The 19,679-nt window shown below is 49.3% G+C and overlaps 1 long non-coding RNA gene across 2 annotated transcripts in view; it reads left to right on the top strand.

The window, feature by feature from the left end:
• LOC113459828 (uncharacterized) overlaps positions 1-18,959 on the top strand; it is a 60,863-nt gene extending 41,904 nt beyond the window's left edge. Inside the window, exons 2-3 of one of the 2 annotated variants that reach the window (XR_003381393.2) lie at positions 10,427-10,520; positions 13,939-18,959. This is a non-coding gene — a long non-coding RNA (uncharacterized LOC113459828). Of the gene's footprint in view, positions 1-10,426; positions 10,521-10,820; positions 13,339-13,938 lie in introns of those variants that run through there. The other variant, XR_003381392.2, reaches the window with a different exon arrangement.
• Positions 18,960-19,679: the final 720 nt, after the last annotated feature.

Raw genomic sequence — 19,679 nt, 5'->3', positions numbered from 1 at the left:
TTTAATCCTAACATTGGCATTCCCTTACTTGCTGACTCCAGTTTTAAAATGGGGAAAACAAATAAAACTGGAAATATATCAGTGCTGTCTCTGTGGGAAAGGAGCCTGCCAACATCCCAGCCCTGCTCTGTTCATAGCACCCGACTTTCAGCTTCTGTCCCTGTGAGATGACTGCTCATCATTGTGGGCCAAAGAACCAAAACCATCAGCTACAAAATCCAGCCCCTGCTCCAGCACATTGTTAGCAGTTAACAGTTTCTAACAGTTTCTATCAGATTCTATCCGCTTCTAAAAGATTCCTATCAGTTTCTCTAGGTCTGGATTGAAAGTACTTGAGACAGTTGTTCATGTTTGGACTCAGGTGTTTATTATTTCTTATCAGTAAAACAGTCTCACAACCATGAGTTCAGCAGCTTTTCATTAGAAGGCACAAAATGGCCAACAATCTCTTGTTCCAAGGTCTTTTAAGACTAAACTATCCAATGAAGAACTGACACCTGGATTATTTTCCCTTTTAACCCAATAACTGATCCCACAGAGCTGCAATGGGGACTTTTCTGCCCAATTACAAAATGCCACCCAAACCCATGGAGAAAAAGAAGGAAGAAGAAGAAGAAAAGGAAGAAGAAGAAGAAGAAGAAGAAGAAGAAGAAGAAGAAGAAGAAGAAGAAGAAGAAGAAGAAGAAGAAGAAGAAGGAGGAGGAGGAGGAGGAGAAGGAGAAGGAGGAGAAGGAGAAGAAGGAGGAGAAGAAGCAGCATGAAGAAGAAACTCAGGAGGACACCCTGTGCCCTCCATCCTGCTTCCATCCACAACACACTAAAAATCCCCAAACCTCAATTTCTCACCAAGTGATGCACCTACACTGCTCTCTATAATCTATTGCACACTTTTGTGGATTCTGGTCTATTCTGGAGTTTAGGAAACTTTCTCCATGAATGAGGATCAAAGTCAGTGCTGCCCTGGGGGTCAGGGCAGCCCAGAGCAGAGAGTGAAATATTCCCGGTGCCACTGGAAATCCCAAGTGTCCAATAATCCCTGTGTGTGCAAACACAGGAATCAGCCCAGCAGCCAACCCTGACTTGTTTGCATTCAATGTGAATTTAAAAGCAGCCAAAAATTAAAATAGTGTGAGTGGATACCACTCCTTGGAAGGTCGCTTGTCCTTCAGATCACCTCAGACTAGTGGCACATTCAAAACTTGCCAGCTGATCTGGGAAAATTATTTCAGGGCTACCAAAGCTCAAAGAACAGCTCCAGCCAAGGACCCTTTATTCCATGGGGTTTCCAGGCAGAGCTTATGGCATAGGGATCATGGTTTTTTTCAGGAAAGAATTCAAGGGAGGAAGACTGGTGGGTACTGCAAGCAGCTTTGTGTACTGGCACTAGATTCCAAGCAGGACACCTGGGTCCCTAAAAAACCCCAAACAAAGAGGATCCTATTGCATCCTTCTGATCCCAGGGATAGTCAAGAGTGGCTGATGCTGAGGGCTGTCTGCTGCTCCACTGGGTCACAGCTGCAGCCCCTGGGTAAATCTCCCTGTGCTCCCTCTCCAGCCACGAATGACCCTTCTAGAGCACAGCTCATCTCACCCCAAAGGAGTCAGCTGGAATAAGGAAAGAAAATTCCTACAAATCCATCTTGTAGGCTGCTGCCTCCTGCAAGGATATTAATCTTTTCCCAGTAATTTGTGAGACCCCAGGGGCTGGGGGAGAGAGCAGGACAGCTCTGCTCAGCCAGGCAGGAGGATCTGGGAAGTCACAATGTCCTGGTGACCCTATGGAAGTTTTGCCCTTAGTTGGGAAAAGCCCCATGAGATGCTTTTCAAAATTACCAGTAAAACCATTGCTTCCTTTAATTCCATTGCTTTCTTTAATCCCAGAGATGGAAAGGGGGTGTCTGTACAACCCTTCAGTGCATTTATATCCACCATTCCCTTAAGCATCCTCAGAGCAGGGAAAGCTTTCCTCATGGCTCCTGTGTGGCCAGAGATGCCCTATCAGGTCTAAGTGGGAAGGAATGTCCACCTCCTCCTCACTTGATTTACACCTCTCCCGGTAAATTAAAACTATGTCTTTTACTCCTGCTGACTTTCTAGCTGCCTCCTCTTGGTCTAAAAGCATGGAAAATTGGGGGTTTGGGATAGACTGTTACGGGTAACATAGCCAAAGCACTCATCAGCACCTTGGGATTAAGTAGTCCTTGGCATTTTTGGCAGGAAAAGAGGCAGATGTGATCAGAGAGTCTCTCTGTCACTTCCTGTTCACTGTTTGTGAACCAAGGGATAATTTCCAGCTTTGTTTGATGGCACCTTTGCATTCCCAAAGAGTTGAAGCTGACAAGGTTTGTGCCAACAGGCAGCCAGCTATAGAGGGGAGGGAAAGAGAGAGAAAAAGGGAAATTTATTACTTCTGGGACACAAGAACCCATCCAAGGGTTCAACCTGAACTCTTACAACCAGGGTCATGTATGGGATCACTCACTCCTCCAACGAGTGCCTTCCCAAGGAGCAGGGGTCTGTCACCTACCCCAGAACCTGCACCCACTGTGTCACATCAAACAGGGGATAAGACCCACAGCAGAACTTCTCGGCCTTAAACTGAGCCCTCCCCATCATCCTTGTCCTGCATGGACAAGATAACAGAGGCACAAGGAATCACTGGCAGTGGTTTGAAGCTTGGGGGTTCCAAGTGATGGAAAACACGAGTGTGCACATGTGGGTGTTGGTGTTGTGGGTCACACACAGCCAGAGCACATCAGGCTTCAAATTCTGCTTTTGTTTTTGTGTAAAGCAGCCTGTCCCTGTCCAGGCAAGAGCAGGAATAGGAGCCAAGGCAGGCTGCAGGTACTGAGAGGACAGGAAAGAGCAGCTGTGGGAAGCAGCAAGAGTCTAGCCCAGACCATCTGCTGCTGTTGGATTAATCTCTAACCTGTGCTCTTAGCTGGCCAAGGGAAACTTGTTAGGCTGAATTTGTATCTCTAGCTTCAGGTTACAGCCTGGCACGTTAAAATAAACCATCCCTGACTTTGTGTCAGCTTAAAAAGCTGGGCTGTGGATTAGAGATGTAGAAGGAATGGTGGAAGGAGCTGTTTGTGATCACCAGTGAGGGGAGGAGGCGACAACTCCTTGCTGCCAACAGCTTGAGCATGGCCAGAGCACCTCCTTGAGAAAAAAGAAAGCATCAGAGCCCCAGGATAAAGGAGTGTCTGAAAAGAGCCTTGGACCCATGAGGAAAGGCTCTCTTCTGCTCTGGGATCAAGCCTTGTGTGCTCTGAAGGAGCAAATTAGAAACAATTTTTATTCTCTTGTTACTATTGTTTCTCATTACCACTGTTTGTCTTGCGTTTGCTTGCAAAGCATCCTCTGCCAGAGGAGTAGCAATTTTGAAAACTTGGAAGTATTGTGGAGGAAGGATGAGATTATTTTTTAATTTCCTTTTAAAAATGTGAAATAGGAAAAAAAAAAAAAAAAAGAGATGTTTTCCCTGCCAGTGAAAAGTAAGGAGAGAAAGAGAAATGTCTGGGAAAAACACTGTCTCCCAGCTTTGCTGAATGCTGGATAAGAAGGAGATGGATGAAAAGCACTAATAATAAAAAGCAAAGTTTGAGCAGTGGACTTGAAGGCTGCCTCTCTGCTTATCTGATTCCCCACAAATGGGGCTGGCTGTCTGGCAGGATGGTTTCAGGTAACATCTGCCCGAGCCTCCTGACTCATCCCTGTGTGGGTTTTGGATGTGCTGGAGCTGAGCTGAACCTGCCAGGCTCTTACAGTTTGCTTTGACACACATGGAGGAGAGCTGGGCTGGTTGGACCGAGCGTTACAAAGCCTCTTTCTAGGAAAGGAGCTTTGCGTAACAGAAGGGAAAATAGGTCGTTGTCAAGGTTTAGGGCATTTGCAGAAGAAAGTAAACAAGTGGTGCAGCGTGGCCGGGCTAAGGGGAGAGCAGGATCTGCTCCTGCTCCAGACAAGACTGTGCTTTGAAGGAGGGTTTGGCTGGGAGGAAAGACAGCCTCGTGTTTACGGCAGTGGGACTCGGATTCTCCACATGATCCTTGGCAAAGCATCCCACCCCAGGGCTGAGCCTGGCTGCAGATGCCAGAGGATAAGAGATGAGGACTTGAAATTGTCCTGTTCCATCTCACAGGGACACAAAAAGGACACTGAGGTGCTCAGCAGAAAACTCCCAGTAGGACAGGAGCCATCTGCACTTAGTGGAGGTTTGACCACCCTACAGCACCCCAGGCTTTGGGTGCCAGGCTCTGTAGGGCAGGACATGGAGCAAAGAGGGCCTGGGAATCACCGAGGAGATGCTGTGGGATGGGGAGGTGTCGCAGACATCTTTTATGAAAAATCCTTTCTTTAAGATTTTTTCTTCTGAGAAGCTGGGAGGCCTCAGGAACAAAATGTAAACATTGATTATCTGCTGCTGTGGAATGCAACACGTGCATCTGTGATTGCTCTCATGTTGGCTGTTTTTAATTAATGGCCAATCACAGCCCAGCTGGCTCGGACAGAGAGTCCAAGACAGAAGCCTTTGTTATCATTCTTTCTTTTTCTATTCTTAGCTAGCCTTTTGATGAAATCCTATCTTCTATTCTTTTAGTATAGTTTTAATATAATATATATCATAAAATAATAAATCAGCCTTCTGAAACATGGAGTCAGATCCTCGTCTCTTCCCTCATCCTGGGACCCCTGTGAACATGGCCATCGCAGAGCCAGAGCCGGAGCAGAGCCTGCCCAGGGACACTCGGAGAGAAACAAAAAACAAGGCAAAAAAACCCCCAACAACCACCAGCCTCCTGCAACAGCACCGCAAAGTCCTTACAAATTCCCTGGGGCATCGGCCAAGCAAAATCCCAGGGAGATTTTGGGAAGAGCTCCAGCTTTCTCCCCGGCTGATAGAGAACCACAAACAGCACGTTACCTTGCCCAGGGCCGGGGAGAGCCCGGACACCCCAGCCAGGCCCCAGGGGCTCAGTCCGGGCTGTGGCCGTGCCCTGCCCGCCCGGGTACAGCCTGTGCCGGGCACCGGGGGCTCAGTCCGGGCGGTGGCCGTGCCCTGCCCGCCCGGGTACCCATCCAGGCCCCAAGGGCTCAGTCCGGGCTGTGGCCGTGCCCTGCCCGCCCGGGTACCCATCCAGGCCCCAAGGGCTCAGTCCGGGCTGTGGCCGTGCCCTGCCCGCCCGGGTACAGCCTGTGCCGGGCACCGGGGGCTCAGTCCGGGCTGTGGCCGTGCCTTGCCCGCCAGGGTTCAGCCTGTGCCAGCCCCAGGGGCTCAGTCCGGGCTGTGGCTGTGCCCTGCCCGGCCGGGTACAGACTGTGCCAGGCACCGGGGGCTCAGTCCGGGCTGTGGCCGTGCCCTGCCCGCCCGGGTACAGCCTGTGCCGGAGCTCGGGCAGCCGGGGGGCTCTGCGGAACATCTGCCAGCGGCCCGGCCCCCGCCGCCAGCCCGCCAGGACATCTTGTTTGTGTTTTTGAGCGGAGCACACTCCCAGCGGGTTATGTCAGAGGTGAGGAATGCAGGGCCACCCTGTGTCATGAGATCAGCCTCACATTTTTAGGCCCGGCTCTTACCGTATTTGCTGGGAAGCGGCGCGGGGCCCCGCAGGGGTGGGAGATTCCCCCCTTCGCCCGCATGCCGCTTTTCCAGCCCTCGCTCCAGCGGAGCCGGGTGGGGCGGATGGGGCCCGTCTGCTGGAACAAGCTCTCCCTCTGTTCCTCGCAAGGAGCAAGAAAGGAAACGCAGTGAATTAAGGCGAATGAAAAGGCGGCAGTGAAAGGCGGCCGGGCGCGGTGCCAAGCGCAGGGAGGGAGATGGTGGCGAGCTGCTCTCTGCCGCCGGGAAAAGCATCGGCACCCGGGGCTGCCCCACCGGGAAACTCACCCAGACACCCCAAAAACATCCCCGTGCCTGGGCTGGAAGCGTGAGGAGCCACATGAACCGCCCAGGGCAGCGAGGAGCTGGGCTTGGAGCCTTTGGAGTGAAAGCACTTTGACCCAAACACCGCCCAGAGCAGCGGCTTTCCCCCAGGTCTGTTCCTTGGGTCCAACACTTATGTTCAACCTTTCTGAAATTTCTGGGCTTCCTTGAGTCCTGCTCAAGCAAAGCTGGTGCAAAACAGCTCTGCTTATGTCACACAGGGTGGCTGCATTGCTCATTCCCAAGTTTTCCTGCTTAAAACTTGGAGGCTCCTTTGCAGCTCTGCATCCCACCAAGGGTGGAAAGAGGGAAGATGCTTTGATCCTGGTGCCACTGCAGAGAAAACCCACCCAGGCAGAGTCAGACCCTGGCACAGGAAAGGCTTCTCTTCTCTGTTCTAGTGTGGCTTTTATTTTCTTTTAATTCTTTCTTTTTCCCCCTTTTTAAAATTTTTCCTGCAATAGCTACAACAGTAGATCTTGAGGTTGAAAAGCCCAAAACACTTCCACAGACCATGTCCAAAATGCCACTGCTTGATAATTTTGGTTTGTTTGGTTTGGTTTTTTTAGTGGCTGGTGTTTGTTGTTGTTGCTGTTGTTGTTGTTCTGTTTTGCCCTGCAGAGGGTTTTGCCGTGGTGGTGTTTTGTTATGTGTCAGAAGGAAAACAAACCCTGAAATACCAAAGTCTTTCACACAATGGTCTCTCCTTTCTCTAAACATCCCTGTGAGCTGGGCCTCTTGCAGCTCTCGACTCTTCCCAGAACAGGAGAACAAATACTAGGAAATCTGGAGGGGTGAACTACAGGATGAGCTGCAGGGAGCTGGCAGCACCAGCTCCGCATCATTCCATGTCTCCAGTGCTGCCTGGTCCCCACCTGGGGGAGGCAGGTGAAACCTCCAGGAAGTGCTGATGGCTCCTGTCCTACTGGGAGCTTTCTGCTGAGCACCTCAGTCTCCTTTCTGTGTCCCTGTGAGGCATAACAGGATAATTTCAAGTCCTCATCTCTTACCCTCTGGCATCTGCTGTTTTGTTGTGTCACTCCCAGACTTCTTTGGTCACTCTACCATAGTCCCAAAAGTCTGTTTGGGAAAAATCTCCCTTTTCTGGCATGAAAATGAAAATGTTGATTTTAAGTCCTCTCTAGACTTGTGGTGCTGTGGAAGCACCAGAGTGTCTTGAGGAAATGAGAGAGGTGACCAGCAGGGACAGAAGGGACTAGCAGAGAGCTCCAGAGGGACCTTCAGACCCAGAACCCTCCCTGATCACCCACCAAACACAGAGGTGATGTGTTGAGAGCAAGGGCCTGGTTGCTGCCTCATAAAAATAAGGGGGGAGAAGTGATGGTGTGGGAAAATGAGGCTTGTTTAATGATTTAGGACATTATCTTCTTTTTCTTCCCACTCTCTTTGTCTGCCTTGCCCTTCATAAAGTTGTGCTTTGATAAGATTTTCTTTTTTATCATCTGGGGTGGAGATTTCAGTTCTTTTTTCCTGGATTGAACAAGGAAGAAAAATGGGGCATCATGCAGCATTTAGCAACAGCCTTGGACACTGAACCAGGGCCAGGTAAGACCTGGAAAAGGGGTTGCAGGTCTACCTTGGCTGATTCAGAAGACTTCAAATGACACAAAATAAGGATCTTGGCTTTCATTAGATTTTTCAGCTGCCTGAAATGCTTTAAGAAACAAAAATCTTCAGTAGCAGTGATCATATATATATATATATATATATATATATATTTAGATTTTATATAAGTTCAGTTCTACTGCAGTGAACTCATTTGCTTCTGCTATGCTCCTTCAGTTTAGGGGAAAAACACTGACATTGCTTAGCAACCTTTAAATCATTTTGGTAGAGCACAATAATGTGGGAAGGACGAAGCTGATGTCTGTTCCCCTGCCCCAGGGATCTTGATTACTTGATCTCCCAAATATTAACTTATCTAACCTTATTATTTGCTTCTAATCACTACTGTTTTCTGAATTGCAGTTGAGCATCCTGAAATCATAGAATATCTCAGGTTGGAAGGGTCCCAGAACGATCCTAGAATGGTTTGGGTTGGAAGGACCTCAAAGATCTTTGTGTTCCAACCCCTGCCATGGCAGGGACGTCTTCCACTGTCCCAGGATGCTCCCAGCTCCCAACCTGGCCTTGGGCACTTCCAGGGATCCAGGGGCAGCCACAGCTTCTCTGGGCACCCTGTGCCAGGCCCTCAGCACCCTAAAAGTGAAAAATAACAAAGATCAACAACTCCAACTCCCTGCTCCTTGCAGGACTGCTATAAACGTGCCTTGCTTGACTTTGGTGTTGGGTTTTCACTGCCTCTGCAGCGTGGCAAAGCACCAGGCTCTCTGGGGAGATCCCACAGCACAGGGCAGCAAAATCTCCATCTGACCCAGGCAAGCAGCTGCTTTGGCTTGCTGCAGCTCAGCAGTGGGATGTGTTGTGCCTGCCAAAGCAGATACTGAAGGTTCTTTCTTTCCTAATTGTCACTTTGTCTGTGACTGCTTCGAACACAGAACCAAGGAGCAAGGAAAGAACAGTGCTTCCCCTGTCAGGGATGGGGTGGAAAAGGCAGAAAAAAAAAAAAAACTGAAGGAAGAATGTGGTGAAAAGCACCACAACATCCAGAGGCTTGACTCTGATTTGCTTGAAGCAGTGTAAACAAGCAGGTTACAAAACTTGGAGCTCTGACTGGTGCTGGCACCAGAAAAACAAGGAAAACATGATTTAGACCAATTATACTGCAGAAAATACATGATATTTTCAAGACACCTAAAGCCATCAGTATCAGAACAGTGCAATAATTTGAGTTTTAGGGCCAGATGTAAACACCAGGGCTACAAGAACCAGATACTGAACCTGATATAAAGTGACTGTTGTATTGTTTCTAAAGATTTTGCACTCTTTGAAAGATTACCTACCATAAGATCCCTCTGCTCCTCCTCTAACCTCCGTGCTGGGATGCCTGGAGCTGGCCCAGGCTCATCTTCCCCAAATTCTTTACCCATCCTTCTGCTCTCTGTGCTCCAAATCTCAAAATAACTGTGGCACTCCATGCAAACTGTCTTGAGTTTGCCCTTTTCTGCTGGACACTCACCCAACCTTGCCCGACCTATGGCCATATTTCCCCATTCTTTGTGACCTACATCCATAACAAAGCTCTCTGCTCATAATCAGGGCAGGACTGCCCTGGCTTGTGCTCCTTCCTATGAAACTCACTGGAAGAACATCCCACATACTGGACTTCTGAGCAACTCAACTCACCTACACAAAGAAAAATGAGGCAGAGCTGGTAGGTGTGAGCAAAGGGCCCAGGTCAGCCCCTGTGGAGAAATAGGACAGGACTTGCAGGAAGATCTTGTTCCTTGATGTTCTCCAGGTTCCCACTGGGAGCCAGGCAGAGCTTCCTGGCTTTCATGGATTCAGCTCTCGGTCCCTCCAGGCCACCTCTCCACTGGTCCATCTCCATCTGGTGTCTCCCCATCCCATGATCAAGCAGGTTGTCCTGCTTCCACCCTAGTTCCTACAGAACAGGGAGAGAGCCCCAGAAGTCCATGGTGGTTTTTGTTCTCCTGAACTATGGTTCATTGCTCCAGCCTTTTATGCTTTTATATCCTTCAGGGGAAAAGCAACAATCAGTACAATGGTCCATCTTCCTTTACTAACCCAGCACACACTTCAGCTGCCCCACCCTTCCCAGGAGGGTGGAGAGCTGGGGGATGGGAAGACACCTGAGAAATGATCAGTGGTGCTCCTGCTCCAGTAGGAGGTTTCAGGCAGCCTCAGCATGGTGATTTCATCCCCTTCAGCAGGCCCTTTGCCAGACACATCCTGTCCAGCTTGTGCTGGACAGACTGGCCATGGGGAGAGTCAGTGGCAGCCAAGTCCAAATGGCCAAGACCAGTCTCTTTCCAGTGCTCAGGAGCTGATTCATGTTTTGCTTTTCTGCCCCACCCAGTCTAGAGTGAGTTCGGCACATCCCTCTGAGCTTCACTTTCCTGCTTGCAAGGCTCTCCCTCCTCCAGAGATCTTCCCACATTCGTGGCCCAACCCAGCCACCACCAACTCTCTCTCTTTTCCTGGACTGGACACCAGGGCAGCAGCCAGGAGCTCGCTGGCTTTGATTCATTCTCCTCTAGGAAAAAAGCTGCTGATCCTGCTGCTGATGCTTCCTCTTGACTGTCTGGCCCAGCACAAAGAGTTGGTGTTCATCTCCACCCCTGTCTCGAGGGGAAAGGCCACTTCTGAGAGCCACTGTCCCTACACGGCACTGCTGAACTTGGAATATGGGAAGAGGGGAAAAAACATAAGCTTGGGAGCATGGGAACACATCCCTATCCCACCAGCTTTGTGCCACCAGGCAATGCTCAGGTTTGGTGTGTTAAGAATCAAAACCTGATGGTTTCCCCCAGGACTCAGCCTCCTGAATGATGCAAGCATTTGTCGTCTCTCTCCTTAAATAACTACAGAGCAGAGCCAAATGGGTTTTCTCTCCAACAGATGGGCTGCTGACAGGTGCTGCTGGAGGCTGAGAGATGGAAAAGCAAGGATGCTCTGATATGGTCTGTCACTAGCTTGAAGAGAAAAAAAGCAGGTGAGATCTGGTCTCCTTGTTCTGCCATGTTATTCAGATGCTGTAGAAGTATAAAACCACAATATTATTGTGCTAGGAAAATACTATTTCCTTGTCTTAAAGGCAGGGAATGGAATATGTCCTAAAGATGGAAGACTGGGATATGTCCTTTGGGACAAGGAGGATCTGCTTCCATAACACAGGTCCCAGAATAAGCAGGGTTCTGTCAGAATGGCATTGTGTAAAATAACAGAAAACAAAAGCCTTTCTTTGTCCCTAAATAAGTAATTTCTATTCTTCCTTTGTGGTTCACTCTTAAAGGCTGGCTGAATCCAGGGAGGATGTGGTCACACTCGTTGGAAACTCCAGATGCTACAACATAAAAACACAAATCTGCATTAAACCCACATTTTTAATGAGTTAAATCTCATGTGCTTTCACTCTATTTTTCTCACAGGGTGATGGCAGGCTGCTGCAGTTTTCATGTCCCTTGGAGAGCATTTGCCCAGTTCCTCAGAAATCTCCCCCTTGATTTTTTTTGACAGGATAAAGTCTTTTGTTATTTACTGATGTCACTGTAGCCTAGGAGAGAAATCAACAGAGTCATGAATTATAGACTATGCTTGTAGGACTTTTCACTTTGTTTGATTTAGTGTGAACAAATTCCAGATAATTAGAGATGAGTTCAAGTTACAACACTTCACTTCTGTCTTCTGAGTTGCCCTAAGTGGTGAGGAGTGTCTGGGTTGAGTATTTTCACAGGGGTCATTGGAAAGGTGAAATCCTTCTGCGTGTCTCAGTTTTGAAGAAGCTTAATATTACAGCAATGCATCCGTGTCTCCACTCAGGAAACACATCAGACTTTGAAAAAAAACCCCTCAGAATCCACAGGGTGAAAACATCACATGGTGCTGTGTGGGTTTTCTTCAGCTTTAGCTGTGGCATCCTCCAAGTGGTTCTTCACCTGCAGGTCATTTCCATCCCAGCTAGAAACTCCTGCTGCTGAGCACTTGAGGGATAAGGAAAGAAGCATCTTGACTTGGGCTTTTGAGATCTGGGACTGCTTGGAAATAAAATGTACCATCTCTGCAAAGCTTTCCACCAACATCCTCATTTTGTGCGTAGAAAAGCAATTCCAGCCTTCCATTCAAATTAAAAAAACAAAACCAAAAAATCAAACAACCAAAAAATTAAAGGGGTATAGGAAGAGGCTGGGGTCTTGCTTTCTCCTTGAACAACAAAACCCATGTCTCAAAGCAAAACCAAAGTCACTTCATCATGATTTTGGAAGATGATGTACAGTGCTGTGGTACAACAGCAAGGGGAGGGTGTCCCTGAGCATGCAGCCACCTCGGGGCACAATAAGAAGAGTTTTCCATCTGAATGCTCTGTTTATTATAAATAACCAAGGTTTTAATCATAATTCACTGCCTGCTGGAAGTCCTTTGGTAATGCCTTCTGTGGGCACTGGAATCTGAGGAGGAAAAGGATATTTGGTTATGTGATGGACTCTTTCAGGAGGACTGCGTTCAGTTCTCTCCATGTCCATAATTTGGAAAGTCTGGGTGGTCTTTGGCAAGGTCCTCTTCATACACCCAACTACAGCACCAAACACACACCTTAAGATAGTCAGGAATAGGTGATGCACTCCTGCCTACCCTTGGAGTTTATAGCTCTAATTGTTGGTTACAAGTCTGGAAAAATTAGGCCAATATGTGGACATTGGGCCTGGAGGATGCCTCAGCTCAGGTTTTGAAGGTTTAGCTTATGATTTTTAATTCCTGGACATTACAGGGGTAATTGCTTGGTTTGCTTGCAGTCTGATGAACTCCATGGTTTCCAGCCAAGCACTTGACCCAGAGAATCAAGCCAATAATTGTGTGACTCACCAGGAAAAATCAGCAACAAGAACAATAAAAAATCCTTGGAAACATGAGTGGACTCCATTACCCTGTGAAACACCACAATGGCACAGTCACTTATGGAGCAGCACTTTTACCACCTGGGAGGAAAGGAGGCATGGACCTTCTTTGGATGTGAAAGTAAAACTGCTTATTTCTGTCTCTTCAGGAGAAGATGGGACAAGGATGGCATCAAAAAACTAAAACCAGAGAAGGAACAGAATGAATATTTAGGAAAAAAATTGCAGGATCTGGCAAAATATTTTCTCTTTATATCCTTCCTCAGGGTAATGGTTATTCACCACCTGGATGGCACTGGTGGTTGTGACTCCTCTCAGGATGTAAATCACAGAGTCACAGGCTGGTTTGGGTTGGGAGGGACCATAAAGATCATCCAGTTCCAACTCCCCCATGCATAGGAAGAGCAGCTGTACTGCACATGTGATGGGCTGAATGGACAGCTCAGTCCCTGGGGTAGTGTCTGGTGACGGGTGGCTTTGATGAGGCTTACAGGAAAGCCACTCATGGGGGAGAGAAGCACTTAGGGTCCCAGCTGGTTCATGTTTTACATGCAGTCGTAAAAAAAAATCAAACAATTGTTTAGCATGCAATAAGAGGATGGAGGAAGGGTTTTTTAAACCATAGTCACAGCAGGTTATGGCCAGTACTGATTCATTCCTTGCTGTCATGGTCAGAGGTCCCCTCTGATGCACGGGGGGACTCTCCTATCCTGTGCTGATGTGACCTGGAAACCCCTGTGGTCTTGGAGTTCCCCTGGCTCCAGGCCCATGCAGGGGGGTGAAGGCACTGATTGCTGTTCAGCATCCTGTCCCACCAGAGACTGGATGGAAAATATTGATTTCCCTTCAGAGGAGGCACATTCAGACATGCTTTTATGGAGGGCTTGTTTCTCCTTGGAGACAAAGAGAATGCAAAGAAAAAGCACATGCCTTTCCCTTCCCTTCCTTTCCCTGTCATGCTGAAGGCTCTAGGAACTGATAACACAAGGCTCTATAACATGCAAGATCTTGGTTTCCCTACACCAGACCACAATAAAGACTCCTGGCTACTTTGTCAACCATAGAACCACCAAACATTAAATTAAATGCTGTCTCCACCAAGATCCTGACAGTCCCAAGGTGACATCTCTTGCTGCTCTTTCAAATTCAGGGTTCCCCCATTGCATGGAATGATTGACATCTGATTCCATGATTCAGAATGCTGAACAATTGCTTTATTAAACTATATTATATTACATTATATTATTACATTATACTATACTATATTAAAGAGATACTATACTAAAGAATACTAAAAGGATCCTATACAAAAGATACTAAAGAAAAACCCGTGACTGTCTGAGCCAGCCAGGACAGCTTTGACCCAATTGCCTAAGGAAAGAAAATAATCCTCAGCAGAATCCAGTTGTCAAATCCCTTCAGGTAAACAATCCTCCTAACACATTCCACATGTGCAAAAACAACAGGAGCAGCAAGTAGAGATAAGAATTTTCTCTTCTTCTCTCTGTGTTTCCCTAGGAAAAATCCAGGGAGAGAAAATGATGTCTCTCTCTGTTCAGAGAGTGTGAATGCCACACTGCTCCTTCTACAAAATGCCACATCCTCTCTGGGGGTGTTTTCAGGCTCAGGTGCCCTTTCAGACCTGAGCTTCATGGCTGGGAAGAAGCCCCCTGGGATCAGCTGCAGAGGCAGAAGGAAACATGACTAAGGAGACACGAGGTGTTTGACCTGGTGACAGCAGTAACTGGCTCAGATTTGTTGGCTTGTGGATGGTGTTGGAGGTGGGATGTGAGAGCACCACCAGCACTGAGGTGCCACATTTTTCTGCGCATGGATGCAGTGACTGCCCTTTGGAAGGAGATTATTAATCTTTGCCATGTCATTGCTTTGAGCAATGGAGCAGTGAAAGACCTGTTCTGTAGCACCTAGAGAGGAAGCCCAAAGAACTGGCTCCTCCAAGAACAACCCACACCCACCCACCTGAAGGACAGAGACTTCTCTCTAGAATTTCACTGCCACTTGGGAGCCTTGAGGTTGAAAGCTCCTCCATGGCGCATACTTGGAGGAACACTTCATCTTCTCTGGCTGTAAGAATTTGTCTTGACTAAAGATTTTCAATTAAAAGTCAAGACTGAATTGTTGCAACGTGCTGCAGACAAGAGTCATTAATACTGGAATGCAAGTTTTAAATAATTTTTAATATGCTCTGCAAGACATCCATAAAAGGCCCTTAATCAATATGCACTTCAATTCCTTGCATTAGGGTTTGAGGAATTTAAATTCATGGCAGGGGAAGGGTCAAGAAATCATAATGAATTTCCATCAGAGCTCTTACACAGCTGGACCTGGGAAATCATCAGGGTCCAAGCTGTTGGGAGGCTGTGACCAAATTGATCAGACTTTTTTGGTGATCCCAGTCCATGGAGAATGGGTGTTGTGGCTTGTCATTGATATGGAAGCAAATTTTTGAGTCCCTGTTGATGACAGCAGCTGTGATTTTGCTTGGCTGTTTCAGCCAGTATCAAACATTCACTGGCACTACTGGAAGTTTAAGCATTCCCTGACCATCCCCTGGTGAGAAGAGCAAAGAGGATGAGGATGGGCTGAGCTGTAGACATTAGGGCTGCAGGTGCTCCTTCTTGGGGACCCCAAATCTTCACATGCAGCATTCCCATGCCCTCACAGATTTGATAATTCTCTTCCTGCACCCCTGCAGGGTTAGTTTTGTGGTTGGTGCACAAGCAAAGCAAGCTGATACTCCTGCTTCCCACTGCCATCATCTCACAGCAGGAGCATGGAGAGGCACAGGCTTTCCCAAGGTTAGGAGGACCAAGAGAATCCAACCCATCCGAGAAGACACTGTGACAATGCAGGTTTGAAGCTAAGCCTGTGCTTAAGCATTTGGCTGGATCCGGGCCAGAGGTGCAGAAAAGAAATTTCCAGTAAGGACAAACCTCTAGGAAGAACCAAACCCTAGAGGAAGCTCAGGGTGAGGTTTGTGCTTCCTATTTCAGTCTAAAAAAAGCCCTGTCCCAGGAGGGGGTGAGTTTCAGTAACATCCAGAGCGTCTCCCACACATGCACTCCAAATATTCCAATTCTTTGTATCCAGCACGGGGGTGATGGCAGTAAAGCATGTGGAAACTCCACATGCAGATGGACCCTCTGAACATCCTTCCCTGCAGGTAGCCCAGGGACAGAGCAGCATCACCCTTGGAATGGCTCACAGGACGAGGGACACACTGAAAGGAGCAGAGGTGGTTGTTGCAGTCAGCTTGACCCCCAGAGATGATAACAGGGCCTAGAGATTTATCTGCATGCTCTGTGGCATGGGTTTGGATGAGGGCCAGGTATTTCTCTCACCATTTTTCCTTGGGGGAAGGCAGGAGCTGGGGGCTGTGCCCTAGGCATTTCTCTCACCGTTTCTTCTTGGGGAAAGGCAGGAGCTGGGGGCTGTGCCCTAGGAGCAGGCTGGATGCAGCCACACTGTTTCAAAGGCTGAAAAAATGCCGTCCTGTAGAGGAAAGCCAGGTGAAGCTATTTATTAGACTGCCTCAGGCCCTGCCTAGTTTACTGCCAGCCTAAAAATCCCCCAGTGCTGGGAAATCAGCTTGGACCTTGTGTGCACGTCGCTGCAGCTCAGCCTCCGTTTGGAGGGTGCATCTGGCTGATTTTGCAACCCTGACGCTTGAAATGAGCTAGGGAAAAGTAGGCAGCCCTTTGGAGAGGGATAGGGGAAAATAAAAAAAGAAATAAAAACAGAAGGAAACCCAAAGCGCAGGCGGGAGGGAAGGGAAAGGCAGGATTTTGTCTCGGGAAGGCGTCGGAGCCTCTGAGGACTGTCCCCGCCGTCGTCTCGCATTGCGAAAGAGCCTTTGGCTCGGGAGCCCCTCGGTTTTCCAAGGGATGCCGGCACGGAACGCCTGTCCCGGGCGCTGCTCGCAGAGCGCAGCGGGGATGCCGGGGAGCCGGGGGGCCCCGCGCCGGGGCCGGGATGCGGCGGCGGCGGAGCGGGCTCGGAGCGGGGCCGCCTGCCATCTAGCGGCACCGGGAACCGGTCCCCTCCCTGCCCCGGCCGGGGGAACCCCGGACACAGCCCAGAGCCCTCCGGCACCCCCCGCCATCCCTCTGCGTGCGCGAGAATCGCCTTCGGGTTCCGGGGTTCCGAGGGGGTTCTGCCAGCGGAGCTGGAGCATGTGCATGGAAAACGCGCCTGGAAATGCGGCGGAGCGTGAATGTGTCTGCGAACCGAGGAGCCGCGCCGGACCAGCGGCCATGGACTCCTGCCTGGGGCTCTCTCCCTCTCCCCTTCCTGCACCTTTCCCCCCTCTCCTTACGCCTCTGCGAAGGGCTTCTCCTCCTTTCCCTCCATTTCTTTCCCTCCATTTCTTTCCCAAAAGAAATAACCCGCGGCAGGAGCAGGGCTCTGCCCTCCCCTCCATCCCCTCACATTCACTGCAGGCTCCCTCCTGCCTCCCATTTGTGGTCTCGCTGCTCCCCCGCTGCTGCTGGTCTGCATGGAGAGCGGCGTGGGGGACACAGCCACGATTCTTCTCTTCCTTCTCGTGTGTCTTTAACACCCCCAGATCTTTCAGGGATGCTGACACCTCTCTGTTTCTGCAGCCAGAAGTTTGGGAGCTGAAAGGAGGGACCTGAACCTCCCCTTCCTGCAAATTCCATCATGCACTAAATCTCCCCTGTTTGCTGGGAGCTCCCCTTTACTTTGAGGGTGACAGTGCCCCATTTCATGCCCAGGGAAGGAAATGGAGATGGCTTTTCAAAGGGGATGGAGTAATGCACTTCCGAAATCCCATCCTGCCTCTTGGGATCCTTTTGAGGGGTACAGAGCAGAAAACTAACATGGACATATTCTAACGTGGACGTGTTCTAACAGCTCCCACCAGGATGCTTATCAGGTGCAAAGAGGGGCAGAGCTGGGATCAGATTTAAAAGGAGAGAGGAAAACTGTACCCTGGGCAGTTGGGAGATATCAGCCAGTGGTGATGCTGTGCCCAGGAGTCAAAGATGGTGCCAGCAATGGGTGCTCCTGGCAAAGCAGCACCAGGCACACAGGTCATCTCTGACGGAGTGGGTCAGAGCAGCCTGGCAGCACCCCAGAGCCCAAGAGCATGGGGATGATGGCATAGGGACACTGGGGCTGTGCCCACAGCCCCTCCATTGGCAGAGGATGCACAAAGCCCTTCCCACTGAAATCAGCTTGGAGGTGAGGTCCAACCAACCCACCCCAGATGTGACCCAGTTCTGGGGGTCCAGCTTGCTCATGGTCTCTCATGGCAGCTATGGCTGGGTGAAAGCCCTGCCTGATTTTCCTGCCATCCTGCGCAACCTAACAAGGATCCAGCAGTGTGCCTTGGATCTGAGGTCTCCAAATCAACACTCTCCATCTTCAGCAGTGCCATCACAAAAGGGGCATTTGGGGGTTCCTTGTGTTCTTCCCACTCACCCACCTCTAACCTTGCTCCAAAAATGTGTTCACCCTCTTTTTCCTTCCTTGTTTTTTCTTCTTTTATTGCTTTGTTTTTTTATCTAAAAAAAAAACCCCAACACAACTTTAGAAGTTCAAGTTCAAGTTGACTGTCCATCCCAGACCTTGTGCTAGCCCAGAGCCTGGGCAGTCAAATACATAATGAAGGATTTATTCACCAGGACAGCCTTGCTCCATTGGTGCTCTCAGCCAGATGTTTCTTGAAGTCCTTTGTGTGAAGTGCTGCACCCACAGTTAGTTGGGAATGGGCAGGCAGGAGATCTTTTTGGCCCTTGTGTAGAGGTTGCCCCTTACCAGCTGCTGACAGTGCTGGGAACTGGTCCCAGGCATGTTTTTGTTTGTTTTTCCAAGGAGAGGTCAGCACCCTGTGCAAGGCAGCATTTTATCCGGGGGAAAAGGCTATAGGTACCAGTCTGGCCCATCTCCATCCTGCAGTGTGCTGCCCTGGGGACCAATCCTCTGCCACTGAGGAGGGGAGGAAACCTTCTAGGAGGAGGAAAAAAAGAGATTTCTGAGGAATGTTGTTACTTGGTACAGGTACCTTCAAGTGTAGCATAGGAGAATAGAGCTGCCCCATGTCACTGGGGTTTCCCATCTCTCAGGGTTCTGCCCATATTTCCTCTACCATCCCAGTTGGCTGGGATTCCTCATTCCTCTTCACGAGCCAGTTCCTTCCAAGGCTGATTCCACAATCTTCACATCTTAGCTCCATGACAAACTAGAAGGGGACTGCAGAGCCAGTCCTTACACTTTTATCAGCACAGGATTAATTAAAAAAGAATTCAGAAATAGAAAACAGCTCGGCATTAACCTCATGCTAGAGCAATTTCCAAGCAGGTACGCCAGCGAAATAAAAACAGCAATTTGCAGCTAAATAAAAATAACAGTTAAGCATTTGAAACACAAATGCACCATTCAAGAGCAGCAGATAAATATTCAGACGCGTTCATTAGGAGGTTGAGGCTGTCTCTCAAATAAACAGACAGGTACAAAATAGCAGCCTGAATACTCCAATTACGCCAACATTGCATCAGTGCCGATGCTCCCGGCTCTGAGAGTGGGAGGGGGAGAAGGGGAGAGGGTGAGGAGGAGGAGGGCAGTGGGGAAAGCATGTGTGGGAAATATATATTTAAAATTTGCCTTAAATTTTGTTTTATGTAACCCGTGTTTGGATTCTCTTCCACGGAGGGTTTAACTCCTGAGGATGGGAAGTTCTGCTGTGGCACTGTGCTCCTCGTGGCTCCTGCCATGGGCTTGCTTGGCCTGGCTCCCAGGGAAGACCCCCCAGACTGGGGAGAGCAGGGCTTGGCCCTAAACCCACCCTGCAGAGCCCCCGGGCAGGCAGGCACGGCCCTGGATCATCACAAAGCAAAACAGCGCCCGGCCCAAAAGCTACAAAGCCTTTGGAGCTCAAGTACTGCAGCTGATCGGAAAAACAACATCACAGCGCCCTCAGCCCCCGCCATCCCCTTTGTCCCCTGAGGGTCCCTGCCCCACGGCCTGGATGTGACATTGAGCAGAGGGCTGGGAGTGGCTGGTGCAGAGTTCTGGTGTGGGGCTGTGGGGATTTCAGGGACAATGGGGTGTCCACAACCCCAAGGACAGCTATACTTCTTGGAGTGACATGTCACCTGGGTGGGGACAGGAATTACCCTGCCTCATACACACTGCAGGGGGACACAGCATGAGCTCTTATGTGGGCCTGGGGATGCTCAGGGACAATGCGGTGTCCCCAGCCCCAAGAACAGCCACAC

This window comes from Zonotrichia albicollis, chromosome 1, assembly GCF_047830755.1.
Source record: "Zonotrichia albicollis isolate bZonAlb1 chromosome 1, bZonAlb1.hap1, whole genome shotgun sequence".
In the NCBI taxonomy this organism is placed as follows: Eukaryota; Metazoa; Chordata; class Aves; order Passeriformes; family Passerellidae; genus Zonotrichia; species Zonotrichia albicollis.
Note: the sequence above shows the minus strand (reverse complement) of the source record. Positions and strands in the feature narration are given on the sequence as shown.